Source organism: Triturus cristatus, chromosome 4_2, assembly GCF_964204655.1.
Source record: "Triturus cristatus chromosome 4_2, aTriCri1.1, whole genome shotgun sequence".
In the NCBI taxonomy this organism is placed as follows: domain Eukaryota; kingdom Metazoa; phylum Chordata; class Amphibia; order Caudata; family Salamandridae; genus Triturus; species Triturus cristatus.
The window spans coordinates 317,287,034-317,311,266 of NC_140586.1; the positions used below are offsets into that span (position 1 = coordinate 317,287,034).

Sequence of the window (24,233 nt, forward strand, 5' to 3'; positions counted from 1 at the left end):
CGGACCATCTTGGAGCTTCCAGACCGTTGGAGTGATCTTGAGACACTTTGGGACCCCTTGGTGAACTTCAGGAAGAAGTTCCAGGAGTTTGGAGAACTTTGGAGCAACTTTGGAAAAAAGCTCCATAGGGGGACCGACTCAACTGGTCAGCCAAGCCGCCTGCCTTCAACCGCGAGCCGGCCAAGCCATCCAGGTTCGTCCCGCTAAAAGCTCCGTAGGTCTGACTTCCAGAGTTTGACCGGGAGTAGAAGAAATCCGAGGCCGGCGAACCCTCAACGAATCTGGCCTGGTGAAGAGCATCGAGGGACCCCACGAGAAAAAGCTCCAGAAAAGTTTCTAAGTCCGAAGGTAAAAACGGTGACCGGGACCTACCGAGAGGGGTAGGTGCTCAGGGCTCAATTGCAGTCGGCCTGAAACTTTGACTATGAGCCGGTGTATCGCGACCAGATATTCTAATATGGTGCTATAACTTTCTAAGTGCTATATAATGCTAAATCTTTGAAAAATCATATCTCCGGTTCCCTACATTGGACTTTTGTCGTTTTGGTGTCAATTTAAAGATTTTTTTTCCTATTTTTATAAATTGGTGTTGGATTTTTATTATGCATTGTGTCTTAATTATTTACTGAATTGGTGTTTTTAAATGCTTTCCATACCTGTCTTTGAAGTTAAGCCTGACTGCTCCCAGGGCTGCTTTTAAACTGACCTCAGGCGTCAGCAGTGCACACATGCAAGTGCAGAAAAAGCTGCTGGCCTCTAAACTGCCATGCCCTATTGTGGACTAGGGACTTCTAGGTAGTTTTAATCCCCCTGCCCTATTATTTAATAGGGTCTGATAGGGCAGGTCATGCCAATCACAGGGGTACCCCATAACATAGTGTACCCTAGTGTATGTAGGTGTTTTCACTGTATTCTAAATGTGTCTCTTTCAGCATAGCACTGGCACTTGGCCTGGTTAGGCAGAGCCCAGGGTCAGTCAGAATCAGTTACCACCAGTACCATTCAGCAAAAGGTTGGGGGGTGCCCAGGGCACAGGATGACTTTGCAACAGCAGGTCTGGATGATTTTCACCCAACATATGTTGCTCCGATTACAAAACAAGTTAGAGGCCACTGGGTTAGAGTTAGGCGGACATTAATACCACGTCATCTTAATTTTGCTCCTTAATGTGCATATTGTCCGCAGATTCCCATGGCTATTTCCTCTGAGGAAAAGAGGAATTTTTCGCTCCCCTCATGTGTGCTCTCACCACCCCGCATTGGGGTGTGCCACAACTGCTAGTACTGAACATAAATGGTCTTCCAGTGCAAACAAACTACACAGGTTCCAACTTTTCATGAGCACTCTCCACATATAGCTCGAAACTCAGCACACTCAAATCAGCACTAGCACCAGAGACTTCACTTATGAAGTTCAACCAATCATGATTCATAATTAATAAAAAACATATAACGTAAACAGAGAATCCTCTACCCAAATAAAATATATATCTCACACTTCTTTTACTTCTCAGTTTCTAGCAAAATCATGTAACTATATGTTCCACAGCCATTGGCTCTAGTATTTTTGACAACATCCTTTAACAGGTGCCTATTTGGCATAGGTCACTTGCCACCCTTTCTTGTGATGGATAGCACTCAGTCAATGATTTAAAGCTCTCCCGTCCTCCTAAACCACACCTAGCAAGGGCAAGTAGCCACCTTGAAATCTAGTGTCACAATGGCTGCAAATTTAAACTTTTTGCCATGATTTGATCACTTCATAAAATTCATGTTCATAATTCAAATTTCTTACAGAACTGAACAATTAGTTTCTGAACACTGTCCTACAGTTGGATCCTGATATACTCATAACTAAAAACTACACCCAAAGAAGCTCCTATGCAGTTTCTATTATTAGGAAAGGGCAGTAGAATTTAAGAGCCAGATGTTCGAAACTTCTTTCCACTCACAAACACTCTGATTCTGAATTTGTGACCGCAAAAAAGCGATTTCTAATTTAATGAACTTATTTTAGAAGTCTTTAAAGTGTTACCAACTCCTATAATTGGTGCAAAAATGGGTACCAATTTGGTATCTCGATGAATGGTGTTTTGAATGTCACTCCCAAATATGGAATTGGTACCATATGTATCAGTGGTTTGTGACCGGAATTCCAGTTGCAAACCATTGAAAAGTTACTGATTCCCAAGTTGATACTTAATCTTTCAAAGGTAAAGGGTGCTCTTCAGAATCCTTCCATCTTGTAAATTGGTATAAAAGGTTCATGTGGCAGTAGGAACTCTCACTGAAACTTTTAAGAAAATACATTTGTTTTGAAGTAGCCTTATTTCCTTTAAGGAAAATAGACAGCTTAAAATGATTCCTTTATGTAAAAACAATTGCCGGCAACCATCCCTTTCATTGGCCCAAAGATTCTATTTTCTAATGTTGGTGGTTACCATTTTTAATATAAAACGTTGACAAATATAATAATGCCAACTATCTAGGAGTCGATTGCTTTTTTCCTGCGAAAGGTCAGAAAAAGTTCCGTAAAGTTTTTAAAAATGTCACCAAATTAAACTGTTAGATCAAAGTATCATTTGCCACTAACTCATGTCACTTTATTATAGCACGCAAATGTTTACCTCATGTAAAAAAGTTAAAATGAATACAGAAAAAAGATTGATGCGAGCAAAAAGCAAAATGTAAAGAACTTTTGCAAATTTTCAGAAATTTTGCTTGTTTAATTGTAATTATCTCTACCATTAGAGAACTGTCAGAACTCCTTTTTGAACCTGCTCCCAACCATCTGCTTTCATCTTCACAGGCCCACCACAAATGTACTGCTTACTTACAACTTACTCCTTCTTTTAATGGGGATGCAATTCTGGGGTTACGTGGGGACTTGGGTGCAACGCCAACTTTAGGGCAGTGCGACAGGTGCCAGGGAACTAGGTTCCAAGCTCGGTGGGGGACCAGTTGCCCTCTAAATTGATCTGGCACGGTACCGGTTGCATCACCCAAAAGTCTACATTTTCAGTACCCTTGTTGATTATCTATTTCCACTACATTGGTTGTCGTGGAAATAAAAGACAGACAACAGAGCTCACTTCAAGCAGTGACAAAGGGCGTTGTCCAGTGGCTGGCCTGTGCACGTGGATTAACATACATGCCAACCCTACCAATTCAGACGGGAGACTACCGATTTCAAGGCTGGTTTCTCACCTCCCTATTCCTGTATGCAAAATCCCGATTACTCGGTGAGCTTCTGCTGACAGAGACTGGTTTTATGTGACTCGGAGTACGCACTGCCAGTAATCTGCTCCTGCAGGCCATTGCACAACATTTTTGTCACGCTCTCTCTGCCTGCCATGGCGCTTTCACAGGTAAGGAAAAAAAAAACATATATTTGCATTTCTTATATCCGATCCTGCAGCAGCACACTTGCAAGCCCTATACCTAACAATACACCCTATTCAGGTCAATGGGAGAAATATATTCTCCCGATTATTTTATTTAAATCTCCCATTTTTCTCTTCTAAAATGTTGGTATGTATGGATTAATATGGTATTTATAGAAGCCCTAGCCAGGATAAAACTGCACTAATAATAATATAAATTAGGAACAACTTACCTACTTACACTAGCGGGAAGTGCAGCTTTGGACTGTGTGTATGCAGCTCGTTGAATGACCGATTCGGATGTTCTCCCCCAAGGTCCAGATGTCCTTTGAGAAGGTAGCAATTAACTGCAGATCAACCAGGCAATGTGCCCAACCCTGCAGTGACATCGTCTCCCCATACACCATCTCATTATTAGGATCCTCCATATTAAACAGTGATTTATTCGGATTATGCAATGTGTGTGGTTGCGATGCTTCCCTCAAGTTCAGCAGTTACAGCCCTGTAAGTCACTGAGGTGTCATCATCCCCGTGTTGCAACCAGATTTGAGAAACATGGCGGAAACACCCAAGTACATCATGTAATGCAGCCTTCGGGGTCATGGGTTCAAACCACCAGGGCACCTCAGTGAGATTAAAGGACACTAATTAACACACGGGGAACTGTCTAGTGGTGTACCACAAAATGATGCCCCCTCACTGGCGAATGTGATGAGGGGCCACTGAGTCGCACATATCTGACAAAAAGGTCAATTAAATGAGCATTAAGCAAATATTTGGGTAATAGTGACATTTGTGGTTCTACGAACCAACACAATCCCTGGTAGCAACCTGTGCATAAAAACAAGTTATTCTAACATAGTACGTGTCGGACTGGGACAGAAATAAGCCTGGGCACCAAATTAAAAGTGGACCCCATTGCTGATTCAGATAGCCAAAAAGGTGGCCAACATCTGCAAACAAGTACACGCTTAAATTTGTAAAAACAATCTGTATAGGTGTTTTGAACCATATTAATATGTGCAAGGGGTGTAGCTTGGCCAGTAAGATTGGAGGGGTGAGCTTCAGATTTTCCAACAATCCAGCTGGCATATAATGTTACAATACATTATAGGACAAGTAGGGCGCACAAGAGGGGCTGAAGGGGCAGTGGAAAGGGTAAGGAATGCGGATTGGTAGAGGTACTAAGTGAGAGAAGAGACTATTTTGTAAAATAAATCACATGTTTAAAGACTTTCAAAACAGACAGGGAGAGAGTGTGTGTGCATTGTTGTCTGTGTGTGCGTAAAAATTCCTGGGGAAATACGACAGACACCCCACCATACCCGAATGAAAACACCTGTCCCCAATTATGTACCAGAAAATACAATTACTAAGGGGGTTCCTGAGCCATAGCTATCCTTGTTTCTGCATTAACAACTGCCAGTAGTGTTACCTTTATTCCTGAGCTATAGCATTCCTTGCTCCTGAATTAGCACTGTCTTCAGTGCTACCTTGACTCCCAATCCTTAGCTATTCCTTGTTTTTTTGATTCCTGAATTAGTACTTTTTAATGCACCATTGAACTCACTCTCCTGCATTTCATTTGTCCCAGTTCCTGCTTTTCTTCTCATTACCTAGTTTGCTGTCTTACTGTTCTACTTTTGTGCTTTTAGTTTCCTTGTATGTTTGATACTTGCTTTCTGCCTAGTGTGTCCTTGTTTCCCTTCTTTCCTGTTAAGCACTCCTCCTTACAAGCTCCTTGTATATTGTGGCTTTGTATTTTGTTCTACACCCTTGCTGTTACCGCCTTGGGTGTTCCTGTTTGATTGCAAGGAGCTGTGGGCTCAGTTGACAACCTAGGTGGTGTTTCTTGTCCCCTGTGAGTATTGTCCTTTAGTTTCTTATATACATCACCATAGGTATCAGCTCCACAGACCCTGCCTTTCCATGTATATCCTATATGTGAGTATTTGCGATCAGTATCTGTAACAGCAAGTGTGGGTGAGGAACTTATTGAGCTTCAGTCTTACCATGTGGAGCTCCTAAGTGCTTTACCCCACATTCTCTTTATCGGTCATGTTATTTTATATATATATGTCTTGCACATCTGTCCTGGGTGTAGTAATTCTGAATGCTAAATCACCTCTTGAGTGCCTATCGTTTCTGAGAATTAACTATCTTGTACCCTTGTGCAGGCTTCCCCTTTGGATCCCTTTTCTCCTCTGACTTCCTGTGTGATCCTGGGCAGCGCTGTACTCCTCTTTCTGCTTACGTTTTCTACCCAGTCCTTACCCACATCCCTGAATGTGTCTTAGACATAGTCCTGGACAGTCCCTGACACTTTGTATATGCGCTCTCAAACCACTACATTTAAGTTTAAGAGAGATCTTAAAACACTTTTATTTCTACTTATATTCCTGTACAATAGAGTTTAGTTTATTCAACTCTATTTAGCTCCAAAAAGCTTCTGTGATTGAGCGATCTAGAAATAAATATAACATATTACAACATAAACCCTGGTGCAAAATGTTAATGCAAACTTCGGTACAAATATATAATTTGGACATCCTGCCATACATTTGCCCTGAACTCATGACATTTATGTAACCTGGAACCATAGACGGAAAGGGTCACACAGTTCATGTGCAAAGCAGGAGGGATTGCAACATGCCCACAGGCATATCTAGGCAAAGAGATCCTCTATCATTGCAATAAAAGGTGTGTCACTTCAATTCTTCACATGCCCCTGGTAATTTCCAAGCATTACTAATCATTAGTTAATCCCATTATCTCCGTTGCATGATTATGTTATTATCTTGAGTCTTATGTCAGTGTGAATATGAAGAGGGACACACCATGTGTTCATCATTTCAATTATTATTATGCACAGTTCACACACTGGATATCTTTTATTATGAAACAAATCTCCCAATTCGCATTACCACAGTCTGCCCCTCCTCTGTCGAGTATCTTTTTACAAATAAACCGGAAAGGTGAGAAATGGATGATACCAATGTGCTTTGAATAGTGCTTGTGCAGTTATAATGGAATTCAAGAGTTGAGGCCCTAATCCAAGCCTTGGCATGTGGCAATGTTAGCACATCTCCTTTGACACAGAAATCCTCAGCACTTTCAGGCTAATATTGGGAACGATAACTTGGAAGAATGAGCCCACAAAGGTATCAGGAGCACAACATTGAAATAGGAAAACAGAAAGAGAAACACAACAGAAAGCTGTGAAAGCCTTGAGAATTGTTTTTACCACTTTGTAGACCACCTAAAAAACCCTGTGATGAAGCCTTTAAAATGCAATTAAAGATAACAGAGGCCTCCCTTCTTTTTGAAGCTGAATTAAAAATGGCCCATAGAAGAGAGTCCAGACTGGCTTATATGGAGTATGTAGGGAATAGACCCTCTGCAATGTATATGGTAGAATCTTGGGAAAACAGGAGGGCATTTCCGCACTTATCAGTACTTTCTGATGCCCTGTTACGCTTAGTCTACTTATATTCCTGTACAATAGAGTTTAGTTTATTCAACTCTATTTAGCTCCAAAAAGCTTCTGTGATTGAGCGATCTAGAAATAAATATAACATATTACAACATAAACCCTGGTGCAAAATGTTAATGCAAACTTCGGTACAAATATATAATTTGGACATCCTGCCATACATTTGCCCTGAACTCATGACATTTATGTAACCTGGAACCATAGACGGAAAGGGTCACACAGTTCATGTGCAAAGCAGGAGGGATTGCAACATGCCCACAGGCATATCTAGGCAAAGAGATCCTCTATCATTGCAATAAAAGGTGTGTCACTTCAATTCTTCACATGCCCCTGGTAATTTCCAAGCATTACTAATCATTAGTTAATCCCATTATCTCCGTTGCATGATTATGTTATTATCTTGAGTCTTATGTCAGTGTGAATATGAAGAGGGACACACCATGTGTTCATCATTTCAATTATTATTATGCACAGTTCACACACTGGATATCTTTTATTATGAAACAAATCTCCCAATTCGCATTACCACAGTCTGCCCCTCCTCTGTCGAGTATCTTTTTACAAATAAACCGGAAAGGTGAGAAATGGATGATACCAATGTGCTTTGAATAGTGCTTGTGCAGTTATAATGGAATTCAAGAGTTGAGGCCCTAATCCAAGCCTTGGCATGTGGCAATGTTAGCACATCTCCTTTGACACAGAAATCCTCAGCACTTTCAGGCTAATATTGGGAACGATAACTTGGAAGAATGAGCCCACAAAGGTATCAGGAGCACAACATTGAAATAGGAAAACAGAAAGAGAAACACAACAGAAAGCTGTGAAAGCCTTGAGAATTGTTTTTACCACTTTGTAGACCACCTAAAAAACCCTGTGATGAAGCCTTTAAAATGCAATTAAAGATAACAGAGGCCTCCCTTCTTTTTGAAGCTGAATTAAAAATGGCCCATAGAAGAGAGTCCAGACTGGCTTATATGGAGTATGTAGGGAATAGACCCTCTGCAATGTATATGGTAGAATCTTGGGAAAACAGGAGGGCATTTCCGCACTTATCAGTACTTTCTGATGCCCTGTTACGCTTAGTCCCATTAAAATTTGACGTAGGCTTAAAGGTTCGATACATAAGGGCTGAAAATGTTGAAGTTCTTTTAGATGCAGAGAATAATTGCACATGTGCTTTGCTTGTCCAAAATTTTCATGTTCATCTGTTAATTGACTGTCATAATTTTAATAAAATTCGCACTTTGATTCTAAAACCGCTTTTCATGAGATATAAATCGGGGGGCAGCCATTACAACGCAGTTTTTACCATGCGTAGCCATTACATCGCATGCGCTTTTACAACGCATGCGATGTAATCAGTAATGGCGGCTATCCAAGTCGTTGTGAGGAAACTGAGGCTGTTTCCTCACAACGACGTGCACCGCCCCTCGAAGCAGGAAGGAGGAAGCAGGAACCGGGAGCAGAGACGGCGACGCTGGAGAGGAGAGAGGTAAGGGGGTTTGCGCTTGGGGTGGGGGTTACTTTTGTAGGGTTTAGGGTAGTGTAAAAGTAGTGTTGTAATGTTTGTGTTGTGTGGTTTTTTTTTACGTCTTAGGGTGTTTTTTTTGTAGTGTAGTGTATTGTTTCAGGGTTGTGTTAGTGTTTTAGGGTTTAGTGTAGTGTTGTAGTGTTTGTTTAGTGTAGTGTATTAGGGTTTAGGGAAGTGTTGTAGTGTTTTAGGGTTTAGGGTAGTGTTGTAGAGTTTGTGTAGTGTATTGTTTTAGGGTTTAGGGAAGTGTAGTAGTGTTTGTGTAGTGTAGCGCATTAGGGTTTAGGGTAGTGTTGTAGTGTTTGTGTAGTGCAGTGTTTTAGGGTTTCGGGTAGTGTAGTGTTTTAGGGTTTAGGGTAATGTTGTAGTGTTTGTGTAGTGTAGTGTTTTAAGGTTTAGGGTAGTGTTGTAGTGTTTTAGGGTGTAGGGTAGTTGTTGCAGAGTTTGTGTAGTGTAGAGTTTTAAGGTTTAGGGTAGTGTAGGTGCGTTTGTGTAGTGTAGTGTTTTAGGGTTTAGGGTAATGTTGTAGTGTTTGTGTAGTGTAGTGTTTTAGGGTTTAGGGTACTGTAGTGTTTTAGGGTTTAGGGTAGTGTTGTAGTGTTTGTGTAGTGTAGTATTTTATGGTTTAGGGTAGTGTTGTAGTGTTTGTGTAGTGTAGTGTTTTAGGATTTAGGGTAGTGTTGTAGTGTTTGTGTAGTGTTTTAGGGTTTAGGGTAGTGTTTGTGTAGTGTAGTGTTTTAGGGTTTAGGGTAGTGTTGTAGTGTTTGTGTAGTGTAGTGTTTTAGGGTTTAGGGTAGTGTTGTAGTGTTTATGTAGTGTAGTGTTTTAAGGTAGTGTCGGGGGGTTGTGCAGGGTAGGGTAGTGTAATTGTAGGGAGAGGACTGGGGGTCGGGGGAGGGTTGTGCAGGGTATTGTAGAGTCACTTACCTTGAAAACTTTAACCACAAGTATAACTTTACCACGCATGCCTTTGCGTTGTAATGGCACGTGTGGTAAAAGCATACTCGTGGTAAAAGTTTGCCATGTAATGGCATTTCGTTGTCATTGACATCGCATAGTAATCCCCATGTTGTAATGGCACGCGTGGTATTAGTATGCGATGTAATGACATACATCCATATAAATCATTGTAATGATGCACTTGCAATTTTGTTGAATATGGAATTTTTAGATGCTTCATGCGCCCTGGCAAATGTTTAAAAATATGCTTGGTTTAGTGATGCAAGAGGCTAAGTTAGTTATCTTAGAGAGTTTATGTATCAAATGTCAGTGTACTTGGGTACTAGCCTGGTTCACAAGCAGGGAGGGGTACATGCAGGGGTCGTTCCAATTAAAATGTTATTCTGTTTTAAAATGTATGTTTTAAAGACATGTGTCTAAACATTAATAAAGTTGAATTTGATTTCACCCTGTAATGAAGAACAGGGGTCATAATTTGAGTGTCAGGATTCTACAGCTTTTAATTAGAAGCATCTTTGGCTTCAATTGACAAAGATATTGACTCATCTGCTGCACTAAATAATCAAAATGCTAGTGAACAGTCTACCAAGCACAATGCAGCATCATCCTCCCAAAAATTAAATTCTACATTTATAACTTCTGGACCACCTTAAATTGTTATAAAATTTCCTTTAGATAAGAATACAAATAGTTTCTCAATAATCCTTCAGTTGAGGAAACTGACAATGGTGAAGTGCACATGGATGGGTTACTCTATAACCTCAGAGTGTGTTCTTGAAGCAACATTTTAATAACTATGTGATCATACTAAGGGTCGATTCCGATGTTGTTCGGAAGGCCTTCAATTCGAATTTCTCAGATACAAATCGTGGCCCTTGTTGACGACCGAATCATACACAGGTCTGAGCGACCAAGTACGATGCGAAGATCGTGTACGCGCCAACAGAATCGTTTCCGGGACGCAAACCTGTCCGTACGACTCATTCGTAGCCGTATTCCGACCGATCGAGTACGATGCACGATTCGGACAGACGCATTGCCTTGGTATCAGCAAGACTAAACGGTTTTGGAAGCATACTTTGGGGGGGCCGTAGCAGGACCCCCTTCAGCTGGGGCCCTCTGAATCTGTCACGGGTGTGTGCCCATGGGTCCCCCCGATCCAGGCATGCACAGTGTGGTGGGCACCACGGGGTGCCCGCACAGGGTATACGCTTTTCTCCACCCCCCCCCCCCCCCCTTTTCTGCTATGGGAGCCTGGGTACTCGTCTGTACACAGGCTCCCATAGAGTTCAATGGGATTCCGAGCAAACCGAGTCCGTAAGCATACAGCAGCATCGCACTGGCTCGTTCGAACTCCCAGAGCACGTCTCACTTGGAAAGCCCTCCAAATTCGAATTGTACGGAGGGCTTTCCTAGCGAGATTGGAATCGGGCCCTAAGTTGTGGGGATTTTTACATAATTTGACATTTCTGCGTAACGGTCTACATGTAGCCCCTACAGATGCAGCATCTTCAGATATTAATGAATGAGACCAAATTGAAGAATTAAAAAACTTTCACTTAATTTTCCCTGATGATAATCCACTATTTCTTCAAGACATGAGTATGCAATATATATGTTTTGTCACACCTGGGTGATGTGGGCATACTGTTAACGCTTCAAGTAGCAGTGACTAGTGGTAAAATAAGATTTTCTAAGTTAATTGAAACATATTTAGGTTCATCAATGACAGATGAAAGGCTGTCATCTTGTCAATCCTATCCTTTGAAAATGATAGTGCCAAAGAGCTGGACTTATTGGCATTTGCAAAAACAAAAGACCATAACATTAGATTTATTTAAATTATGCAAGTTGTATCTTACAAAATGAACAAACTTAGTACATGTTAATTTTGTAAACAAGATATGTATATTATTTTAGGCGATAAAATTAAATAGTAATATTTGACTGGTGGGGTTTTAACATCCATTCCCTGTGTCCCCATGTATGTTCAATCATGTGTTATTTGTAAATGCAGTTTATATACTCTAAATGTACACTGCATATCTTTAATTTGTGGCAAATATAGGACATAGCTCAGTTTTAAAGAAAAGTTTGTGGAGGGTGGGCAGCAACAAAGATTGTTGTACCCAAGGCCACCAGCTCTAAAGCCAGACCTGCTTGGGTGTTGATGCTTGGTGTGTGCTGATTTTGGCCTTTCATATTATATGTCTATGTCTATGTAGGTGTATTTGTAGAGCGCACTGTTACTCCAAAGAGTATCCTGGCACTAAAGGCTGAAAGGGGAGCAGCAGGGAGGAAAAGATTATTGGCAAGAGTAGAGCCAGCCATTATAGGAGTAGCTTTCAAACACAAACACACATGCATGATGGCTATCCTGGACTGAGGAGTCACAAGATGGTCCCCGTTTGACATAGTTTTGAGGGTGGAGTAAGGGACAATTCTAATGGTCAGATTAGGCAGATGATATATAAAGGCCACCTCAGGTGAGTTTCTATGCCTGGTAACAGTGTTAGTTGGTGGGGTTTATCTGTTGCTTCCAATTGCAGTCAGCTTTTCTTTCCTCCACACTTTTGCTGTTTTTGAAGCTCCTTTGCGTTCTCATTTAGTAATATACTCCTTCAATCTTCCTTGTTTTCCTTTCCGTTTCTCCCATCCCCAAGTCAATGAATTGTGAACGAAAGAAGGCTTTGTATCAGTGTTGCTGTGACATGTCATAGAACTGCTATAACCAATGCCTTTTCTGTTTCGCACACCTGTTTACCAGCTCCTGTGTCTTTCATCCTTCACCTTTCTATGTTAATTCCTTGTTTCCATTGCGTTTTCAGTATTGGTAGAAGAAATAAGAATTTCGCTGGTGCTCCAGAATTGTGACCACATCCCTACAAGTGCATCTATATTTTCTCCACCTGGTATGCTGGACTCGTCCTGGTGAAACTTACATAGTTTCTCTTAAACTTACACATTCACATATGTCTTGTTAACCAGGGAAACTCTTAACTTTCCTGACAGAGTTTCAAGTACAAGCAAGAATTACTCAAATTGGACAATTGTTTTTAATTAAAAATAACCTGGAATCCTGGCTTGACCTTAAAATAGGGAAAATGCTTTGGTTTTTAATGTAGCTCAAATATTGCACCATGTACTCTTGAAAATAGGGAACATGGAGTACTTGCTTGCAAAATAGATATCTAGCAAGATTACATTTTTCACAGAATTCTCTGCTGAGAGAATTACCATATAAATATTTTGACACACCTGCATCCCTGATGTAAAATATACAGGCTGTACGCTACATGCCAATTTAATCTTGGGTACCATTACCCCTTCATTGCTACGTCTAGTGCAAACTCGGCACTCCGTCCATGCTTTCCTTTCCATAGGAGAAATGCGTTCTCTTTAGAGGAAATTTAACCATTCACGTATTTGCTTCTCGCATACAATTTCACCTCTACGTCCAACAAGCAAATGAGACCACCCACTGCGCTCAGATTAGTAGGTTTGACAGGTGAGCCTCCTATAACACAGCATGTACAACAGACATGTTTAGATCAAGCCAACCTGACAGCGCAAGCTGTCTTGTACGAAAGACCTATTGTGGACTTACCAAGAACTGATAGAACTTACAGCTTCCCCATTGTTTACCATTGATTGGCTTTATTGTCACTATCATTTGCAAGCTTCTTGTTAAATGGCTTTCCTTGTCCTGGCTTGTCCATCTTGTGTTTGTCCGTTTCTTGTAGCTGCACTCTTTACCATCTCTCTCGTTGGCTGGCTGCTATCTTTCCACTGTTCAGTTTTAGGGAGCTACTTTTTTCTTTTTCCCTAAGCACCCTATGAGTGTGCATGTGTTTTCCAGGTCTGTCCCTCGTGTACTCCTCCCCCACCAAAGAATATGTTGTTGTCTCCCTTGTGTTGCAAGCTCTCTCTTGTGCACTTCCACCAGCCAAACTTCCTGCTTCCCCTCACACCATGCTGCTTTCTCTCTTTAGTACTCCCCTCCCGCCCCACGTGCTGCTGCTCCTCATGTACTGCTTTTTCTCTTCTTTCTCCTCTCCCTGATGTTGCACCCAGGGCTAGAGAGAGAACTAGCTAGCAAACTGCTACTTCTTTTCTTTTTTTATTTACTGATCCAAGTTCGATTGGTACATTACAAAAAAAACAGTGCCCCATCACTTTGTACGCACACAATAGGTCCAAAAGGCAAGACATATTAGCTTTGCCAATGCTTGCAAATGCTTGTATTTCTTGCGGCACAAATTTGTCAATGCATGTTCATGGACTACTTGTATATGTCATGATCCTGGACAAAACAACATTTCCAAGCTTTTTGAGAAAATCAGCATTTGGTCATGTGTTTTAGGAGATATATAAACTGCAATTAACATTTTGAAATCCATTTGCTACCTTTTTAGGTTTCGTCTGTACAGTGCTTGTGCTGTGCTTGAGCAATATATTGTTTTTAATTTAAACTTAAAAGGTACTTGCCTCCTCTCTTTCCTGGCTTCTTATTGGTTCCTGTGCATGCCAATCACCTTTCCTCCATTTCTATTAGCTATAGCATATTTTCTTGCATTTACCAATGCTTGTTCCTCCTCTGCTTCTCTTATCAATTTCCTGCAACTACATTTTCATAGAGTTTTGCCTTTTACTCTTGCAGCATATTCATATAACAATTTATCACCCCGAAAGATTCAGTGAATTGCATTGAATCACAGGATGTTGCGTGGCGCCACCAAGAACTGAACTGAGATCCCCATCTCTTGAGTCAGCAGCTCTGGCTGCTGCGCCGCATCCTCTCCACTCCTGTCCTTCTCTCGGACGATGATTGATGAAAACAGCTCTTTATTCATTACATAGGCGAAATTGATGCATTACCAATACTTGTTTATAATTTTGGTTTCTCAAATTCTACTGAATGACTTGACACCAGTCCAGAAAGGATCTAAGCTCCTGTAAGTTCTATCTTCATGCCAAGTTTGGTGTAAATTTGTTCAAACAGTTTTTACTGTATCTGAAAGTAACAATTCCTATTGGAGTTAGAATAAATAAATACAGCCATTAGGGCCAGGCTATAACTTGGACCCACAACCCTCACCCTCTTGATGAGCTGCAAAAAGCTTTGAACCTTACTCTACCAGGCTAGGTTGCTCCCAAACTTGTAGAAATACGTTAAACAGTTCCTCACTTATCATAAATCATAATAATTTCCTCCAAGCTAACCATCTTAACTATAATTATAGAATCACTATTATTGGCTCTGAATTGCTCACACAAGCACACTGCATTCTGCAGCAATTATAGAAATAAAAAAAAAGCCTCATAGGATTGTTTATGTGCAGGAAGGTGTCCCTTCCCACACAAAAACTTGCCTGGTCTTAATGCAGGCACCCTTGCACAACAGTGCAAGGGTGCCTACATTGGCACTTGGCAACGACTAATGTGCCAGCGCAGCGGGAGAGCAGAAATGCACCACATCTTAGTAAATATGGCGCTTTCCTGCCATCTCCATTTGACTTGGCGCAGCTTAGCAAGTTGTCTTGCTGCGTTGCACTAAAGATTAGCACATTTGCCCCCATGTTTCTAATCTTGTAGAGTAGTTTTACAGATAATATTTATGTGCTATACGTAGTGATTCATACTCGGATTTGCCATCTCTGAGCACTGTAAATCTCAGGTGTTACCATTAACAAATTTGGTGGTACTCAATATACTGACATCAGAAGAATGGAAGGTCCAGTTGTCCAAGCCAGCATTCAAACTTTTAACCTTGAGCTTATAGAAGATGTTAGCTGTAAGCACATAGTGCTATGAACCTTATTAACAGCAAATCGGAGCATTACATAATGGGCTTGTAGTTTCTGTTTACTTCAGTTGACACAACTGAATTAACACACCTGATAACGATGATTTGAGGCAAGAGTACCTATGTCTGGGTATTTTGCTATTTTGTAATCGCTATTACTAATCTACTAAAGTGAAATCTGGCCCTGATTTCCAAATTGTTGATTCCTAGTGGGTATCGCATAGACCTACCTCATGAATATTACTGAGGTAGGTCGCAATTTGTGACTCATTAGGAATCACAGCCATCACAGGGATAGTGGTTTGCTGAGATCAACAGACCACCATGTATGTGATCACTTTTAAATAAAGCAATATATATATATTTATTCAAATGCAGCCCATTTTTGCGTTTCAAAAGAAAATTAAACGTTTCATTTTTATTTTTTAGGAGAAGGCAGTGGTCCGTGGGATCACTGCTTGCTCTTAAAAATAAACAAGTTTACCAAATCTCAGTTTGGTGTTTGTACATTGCAAAAATGCTTTGTACATCTATCCTGAAATCCCTGAAGAGCAGCCATCAGTTTCCTTTCAATAGCACTAAAGCACTAATATTCCAAAACAGCAACCACAGACACACACAATTCAGAATAGCAAGAAACTGAAATATGTGAGATTGATCTGCCTTGCTAGATAGTTCACTGTGGGTCAGTTATTTCTACTGATTCCCAGGGCTATGCTTAAAGGAGAACATACCTAAATGCTGTCTTGGGTCCAGTCAAGCTTGTTGGCAAAACCTTAGCTCAATCAGTGGCGTAGCAAGGGGAGAGGGGGGGCAGTTCGCCCCGGGCCACACAAGTTTTGTGGGCGGTGGCCTCCAATTGCAAGCCCCCCCCAAATGTGCCGGAGATATATCTCACCGCCCCCCCCGCTCTTCAATGCGCCCGCCCTGGGGCAGCAAATGCAGTGACCGCCAGGGGCGGCCAAGGGCTAGCTACGCCACTTAGCTCAACCCTGGGTAGCTGTGGTTTTGGGCAGTCAAGCTTTGTCAAAGACACAGGTGCAAAGCATTTAGAAGTATTAAAAGAGTTGAACAAGAAAGAAACACAACACAAAGTAAATCAGACACCAATTTCTAAAAACTGCCTCTTATTTTTATTAATGTTTAGACACTAAAGTGAATAAAATCCCCTGAAGGGCTCTGGAGATATAAATTATTACGCAAATAATGAATCATTGCTTTTCATTCAAATCGCAATCAAGCATTGGCAACTACCGCGTGTAGCGGGTGCTTGGAAACCTTTTGTAAAGTTGTGTTCGGGTACTCAGGCCCATTCTGAGTGACCCACTCCAATGGGAAGCAAGTCACACTGGCCAAAGATGTTTGGGAGGACAGTTACCGCCCAGTCAAAGCAGTCTCCAGTCCAGTTCCAGGCTCTATTGGCGAATCACCATAGACATCAAAGTAGTGGTCCTGATGCAAGCGATACAGGATGCTGAAAATGCTGACGGGTGCTGTAGATGCTGATGACAGGGATCTTCCTGCAGCCACACCTTCGTCCATGAACACGGTGGGGTGATGTTGGCCACAGAGGTTGATGTCCCTTGACGTCTGGCCAAAAACCAGTTGCCATGGTCTACTGATCTCTGGTTACAGCACAACCAGTGTTCCCTTTAACTGAGGCTAGTGTCTGTCTTGGACAACCAAACTACACTAAGACGACTCGCCTGAGTCCAGCAGACTCGGTGCAACTTTTGAGCATCAAGTCTTAGTCTCCCACTCTGCGCTTCAGTGGTCAGTGGTGATCAAGCGATTGTGGCTACAAAACTCAAAGATAAGATTCTTCAGCTTTGGTGGCCCTGGAGCTGTAACAGGACGTCAGCCAACTGACTCTAGGAGTCAATTCTTGTGTCTAGGGCTCAGGGATGACTTTTCTTCGAGCAGGGCACCACAGGCACAGTCCTCTCTTTGTTAGCCAAAGGTTCAGCGGGTGCAGTCCAGTCTTTGGTGCAGCCTTTCTTTGCCGGATCCAGGAACAGCAGGGCAGTCTTTCTTCAGTCCTCTCTCCAGTGCAGACGTGATTTGAGGTCCTGGTGCCAGAGGTACAGCTTTTATGCCCAGGATTAGTCCTCTGTAGATGCGGTTATTACTAACCAATGAGCTACTAGGTCCTCTTCAGTCTGATGACAACTTCCTGCATAGCGTAGCATGCCCCTATCCCAGAGTGCAATATTCTGACCACTCCAAAGATGGCAGAACCCCTCTCTCAATGTGTGTAACTTTTGTGTGAAGCTTCGTAGTTCACCTTAGTGGTGTGGCTACCTAAGGTCTACACACCCAAGGAAAACTGGTTTGTAAACTGTTTCCCTTCTCTGTCCCTGATGTCAAAAAGACCCTTAAATTGAACATATCTAGGAAGTTGCCTGAAGTTGTGAAATGAAAATACAAGCAAGTTAAGATAAACCTTTAAGTAGACATTTGTAAAATAAGAATCATGAAGAAAACTTGTACCAGTGATAGCACTGAATTTGATTTAAATAAAATATATGTAACATTTCTGTATTAAAACAACACTGCAATGGAAAGACATTTATTTGTATGTGCTTGACAAAATTAGGCACGATCTAGGCCTCAGCTTCATTTTTCTTTTCTAACGCAACCATTACAATTTGTGTTTTTCATTTCTCTGCTCATCGCACGTGACCAAAATGTGCACTTGTCATGCTTTGCTGACATACTGCCCACAAAGAAACACAGTAGAGGCGTTTGTAACATTCAGAGCTTTTTCCTGCCAGTAGCCACATACTTGTATGACTTCTGTTGTTTTGTGACTGGTTAGTATTGTCGCATCCAAAGACATTAGGTTAGAAAAGTACAAATTAAAATGCACCTTGGGACCAAGTGTTACAATGGTGGAATTAGATAGCGCTGAATAATTGTTTTGATTTGCTGATTCAGTGATATATTTGATCACCTTATGCTAACCTTGCAACATCAATTGACTTAGATGGTGGATTTGATTATAAAAGCTATGAAATCTTTCGGATCCACGAGTTTAGTGGCATAACCCTGGGTGTTTTATTTTTTTGCATTCAACTCAGAAAATGTTTGCATTGACTTCCTGTCTTTACTGCTACATTTGATTGAGCCTTATTTTAATTCCATGCACTGATTTATTATGCATTTAATTAATTTTAACTTTTTTATTTTCTGTATTACTCTTTGATTTAATTCAATAAACCTTCATGGCTTACACTTTACTCGTGACTCCTGGTGATTAATTTCCTTGAAATGCTATTTAATGATTTTGTATTTGGGTGCTGCTTAGAGAAACATTGCCTCATACATGCTTTTTTTAAAAGATGTCTTTATTGGGATTTCTATACACGAACAGAAATGCATTTACAGGAGTAGTAGTTAAATCAGCAGATCAACTTCACATTACAGTTCAGAAGGCATTCCAGATTAGAGTAAGATTGGACCTGATATGTCTCAGGTAGCATTATCTGTGTCCCAGAATCAGCCTCGGAGACATACTACGTGAGCCTCCATTCAGTACCATTTAGGTGCCTACCAATTCTATATCAACTTTTGTAATATTGTTCAGTCCGCCGTCTTTTAACAATGTACCTTACTATACCCTACTGCTCCATACTCAGAAGAACCCTTTTTGCCTCATACGTGCTTGATGTTTAACCCAGTCTCCAATCCTGCTTAGGCACTTTATCTGGCAAGAAACCAGCAAAGACAACCTCTTTGTCATGACAGGAGAATTCAAGAGTGCCCACCCTCCTCTAATCAAGGGCAGTTGATAAAAGGAAATGGAGGATCTCGTTTTTATGGCTCTAAAAGAAAGAGACAAGAAGCATGTCAGCAACCTAAAGAAGACTGAGGGACTTTCAACAGTACAGCCACAACCAAATACATTTTTGGCAGGAAACCATTGTAATCAAATGTGTCTGACCAAGCAGAAACAGAGGTAGGTGTTCCCATTTTTTAAATGGGCAATAAGCTAATTATGTGGGTGAAAGAACTGTCAATTGACAAATTAGAAATGGAAAATGGACTGCCATGGATGAAGTAAGGAACATTATCAAGGATCTGGTAGTGTTAGGCTGGCCCGCTCTCAAGGAACTTGCTGTGGAAGCAAAGGGATTTTGGAATGTCAGGGAGAAGCCATGCATTGACAACGGTGACCTTTTCCACGGAAAGCTGTTAGTTCCTCCAGCGGGGTTGTGGGACAAAATTGTAAATCTTGTGCAAGAGGGGCACTTAGGAAGGAATCTGACCGAGGCTAGGATGAGAGCACAGAATTGGTGGCCTGGGTTAAATAGACATGTGGAATGCGTGGTGAGGTATTGCATACATGGTGCACCTAATGACAAGTCCAAGACAGTTAGGACTTCCCCCCTTCCTCAGGTTGAAGTTCCAGAAGAGCCCTGGGTTAAATTAGGATTAGACATTGTTGGCCTTTTTGACCTGCTGTCACAAGGAGAAAGCCTTGATCTGGTGGTGGTTGAATACACATCTACGTGGGGTTCAGCTTGCTGTGTAAATACTGTGAGTACCAGGAGTGTGCTTGGAGTTCTGAAGGATGCGTTTGCTTCAGAATGGGTCCGCAAGTTTATTGTCACCTACAATGGGGTTCAGTTCATCTCTAGTGAAATGAAAGAACTTTTACATGAGTTGTCCATTCCATACATATCTTCGCACAGCATCCTACTCACCACAGGCTGACAGTTTGGTAGAGAGCATGAACCAATTGGGTAGAGCATCTGCCCTAATTGCAGCGGAGAACAGGACATCACTGAGAGCGGTCCTCAGGGAAAAGCAGTTGGTACAGCTCACTGCTCCCAATGCTGGGACCAAACTGTCACTATTACAATGTTAATGGGGAAGACTTGGAGAGTCCAAACTCAGTCCAGCCTGGTTGAAGAGTAAAGAGTCTGTAGAAGCAGTGGCGCTGCTCGGAATCCAAAGTGGGGGGGGGGGAAGCATGGGGGAAATACAAAAATAATTAACAAAACAGACAAAAAATACATATAAAAAATATAACACAGTACTTACCTGCCGCTGCGGCCACCGCCTTGCTCCTCTCCCGATCCTCTACTTTGACAGTCCAGGGATGGTGTCCACTGTTCAGGCTGCAGATGCCAATCCTGCTGCTGCTATCATGCTGGGAATACCATTACTCAGCAGGAGAAAAGCACAAGGATTGGTCTGGGTGGCCTGGTTTGCCACTCAGACAGTGCCTGGGACTATTTTCCACACAGCTGTGCAGCACAGATTAGGTTGGAAAAATGCTGAGTGCGCATGTCGGTGTGGCCGTCCTACGACAGCCAGCCAAACCAACATGCGCACTTAGCAGTGCCCATCACTCCTCCTCCCTATTGCAAGCTGTTGTAGCCAGATTAGATGGCCCCACCCTGCCCTATGTTTCAGCTCACTGGCAACCTGCAGGTCAGATGAAAAAAAAATGATAATAAAAACAAATTATTACCATTTTATTTTCATGTGTTTAAACTACTGGCACTAAACAGTGGGGCGACACTCCTCTGCCATAACGGAGGAGGCACCTCTGTGTGAAGGTGGTGAATTCCTGTGCCGTGAAGGAATATCAGGAAAAGTACAAAAAAGTTTTGATGATAAACACAATGCTTGTGCACAACAATGGAAAGTGGGAGATCTGTCTTTTAGGAAGAAACTGGGGTGAACACCCACAGGTAAATCAAAATTCTGGAGTCCGAAGCTCATTGTTCATGTGAAGAAAAATGTGATTGTGTTGTGTGATGGTGGTGTGTGTAGAGAATGTATAGGTTAGCAAAGTGTAAAGAATATGATAGAGCCAATTCAAGTCTACTTCTGGTTGACAAAAGCTTTGGCTCTGAAGAGTTCCTTTGTAGTACCCATTTAAAGAAGGCACCTTCTTGATGGATTATGATCTGCATTGACTAGGTCTGGTGGATATAAGTTTACCAATTCAACCTATGATGAGTTTCTTTATGATGTATATTAACATGGTTGTTCCAGCCATCATGAGCGTGATGTTCTAGTTAGGTGTCACATTGTAATACCATGTTCTGTTATTCCTTGCCTTGTACCCTGAGGGTTTCATTTTTAGGTTTCGCCTGCACAAATCTTATGCTGTGCTTGTGAAATCTCTTGTATTTAAAATATCTTAAAAGGGGGCTATTATCAGTTCCCATTGCCGAATTACTGTGTTATATTCCCAATTTAGACACATGTAGCGAGGCAGCTAATTCCTTACATTGTCCTAGAAAATCACATTTCATCTGTGAACTTTTGCATGCACGACAATGTTGGATTAGTTTCTCTGAAACTACTTTGTTTACACATCCAGCTTTGCACAACATTATCACGATGCCTTGAACATAATGTACTAGGCCTCTCTACGCACTTGGTACAAAAGTCGTCCTATCTTCATCCACGGGGCGACAGCGCTATCCACATATCCATAACATCACTAATCTAGCGCACACATCACAAAGGCTGCTTTTTATTATAAATAATAGGCATCCCAATAGATTGGTAGAGGAGGCACTTCTGCTGACACAGAAGGTCCCTGCCTGCTGAGAAATCACCGCGCACCAGTCTGACATTGCGTGGGGGGTGTCCATCTCAACACCAAGACGGGGTCCTCCACTCTCTCCTATCAGGTAATGGGGATGGATCATCCCTTGGGGGGATTCTTGGCTCTACACCCATACACACTCTGGGTACACTCAGAGCAAGGTCCGCAATGTAGGAGTATGTTAGATTAGCATATTGCCCATATGCCTGAATATATTCATTGCTTCAGCACAATGGTAGGAATGTATCTAGTGTTTACTCTTTTGGTGCTTGTAATCTCCTCTATTTGCTTCTGCCTCCTAATCATTGCAGCACATGTATTTTATACCAGAATAACGTTGGTTCAATAAATATTTTTATAACATCCCACTGTGTATTCTGTATACTTCGCTGAGAATAAGTAAGCACAAGTGACTGTGCGAAAGATTCTGTACTGTTTCCACGATTCCTGAGTGTTCAGGACTATCATGTTCAGTGGTTGCCAGAGTCCATTCGCTCCCTGGTAAGGTTAGGGGGGCTTATGGTGGCACTGTAAGCTAGCTGGGCTATAGGCCAACATATCCTGCGGGGCTGTCCAGAACCAGTCAAGGGCACCAAGCCCTTAGTTTATGCTATCCAAACAATGTGCAGATCCTACAAATTAGTAGGAACAACACAGAAACTGTGGTCATTCCCTTTTGAGGGGAATTTTTTTTAGTTATTAACTTCCCCTGGCTGTTCGCATTTACGATACTTCTAAACTGTTTAAGTCCCATTCTCTGTAAGATAAGATCTCTTCCCATGGGAAAGGCAGACAGCTTCTAACAGTCTGCTGGAATGATTGCTTTTTATTACTTAGTTGTGTAAAGCAGATGCTTTACCCTTAGAACGGTTGTGGCATTTCCTATTCATGCCTCTGTACCTTTCTGTGTACTTTGTAAGCTTTATCAGGATTATTTTTTTACCTGAATCTATTTGGTCTTCATGATCAAATTCTAAACGTTGTAATAAGCATTGCAAGTTAAAAATAAAGTTAATATACAAGAGCTATGCTATATTGTACTACTAAACAGGCAACCACAAGTGCAGTTAACCTTGCAGACAACAGGGTCATGATTTGAATGGTACAGCAGGTGCAGTAGCACCGGGCTCGAAAGTTGTCAAAACTCCTCTAAACACATAATATTGCTATTAAATCAGTTAATGTTATTATTTCCCTCTTGCATTTTTCAAAATTTTGCTATTACTTACCCGCACTATACCACTAGTAACAGCACAATATATTGCCTTTTTTGTACATAAGCAAGTCATAACACTTTAACAGACTTTCTGTAACTTATATTGTACAACTACTCAGCTAGCTACAACTTACAACAAAAACAGCTTGTTTTAATCACATAGGCGAAACCTAACAAATTTACCAATGCTTATAAACGCTGAGAGCTTTATTTTTATTGTTTCATTTTATCTCTGTTTCTTTTCCTAATTACTATATTGTATATATGTTATTTTTCCTTTTGTGGTTTATTGTTTTATGGAAGGCCTTTATCTGCATTTCCTGAGGGAGAGAGATGTGTTGTAATTTGCTCACTGAATGGTCACTGATCTGTGCATTCCAACAAATGGGACTGGCAGACCCCTAGACAATTTAATTGAATGATTAAATAAGGGTTGAAGATAGTGTCACCTTCTCTTATTGATCACACAGTAAGACTTTATATTTTCCCCTCAGTAGGTTTGTAAGAGCAAATGAAGCCACATTCCTCATCTGATACTTCTATTGAGGGTAAAGCATGCAGCAGGTTGGAAGTAGTAATTAGTACTTCATCAACATGCACAACTTTTTTAGTTGCCCTGTGGGGAAGCAGTATCGACAGAGTAGAGGCAGTATTTTGCATCTGACTGTAAACGTGGCTCCATGTATAGGGCATAAAGAAAGGCAGGGGGCAGCCTTGCAAGGTGCCCTGTGTACGGGGTGAGTAGCCATTAAAGTAGCCCATGGTGACCATTATAGCAACTGACTGCTATAAATACATTAATTGGGGAATCCAAATTGTCACATCATGGACCAAATAAATGGTCACTCTATCAGGTCTAATGCCTTTTCTGCATCCCATGCTATAACAGCAACTAGATATGATCCTTGTTCTGTCCCATCAAATTGTGCTGCAGTGAAATGGGTGTGGCCTGTAGCACCTCTGCCTGGGATAAAACAATGTTGACATGGAGAAATCAAGAAAGGAATTCTGTTAGCTGGCCTGTTAGCCATTTATCAGGCCTAGATTTGAGTATCTGCACATAGCACAGAGGGGATTCCACAAGAGCATAATATCACAGATGGTCTATCGGTTTTTTAAGAAAATCATAATTTGAGCTAAATCCCATAAAGTTCCTGCTACGATTTATTTTACTCCTTGTAAACAATTGGATGGAAGAAGCACCTCTATGAGTGGCTTATAATTGTCACTCAGAAGTGCGTCAGCACCAGTAGCCCTACCTGAGGAAGTGGTTT

General features: G+C 41.5%; 1 protein-coding gene across 1 annotated transcript in view; it reads right to left on the reverse strand.

Annotated features, from left to right (window-relative positions):
* The window catches only part of LOC146833783 (dimethylaniline monooxygenase [N-oxide-forming] 2-like), a 196,604-nt gene extending 192,900 nt beyond the window's left edge, over window positions 1–3,704 (reverse strand). Inside the window, exon 1 of the mRNA XM_085601659.1 lies at window positions 3,616–3,704. The gene's annotated coding sequence lies outside the window, so the exon portion shown is untranslated. The remainder of the gene's footprint in view (window positions 1–3,615) is intronic.
* Between the last annotated feature and the right edge of the window lie 20,529 nt (window positions 3,705–24,233).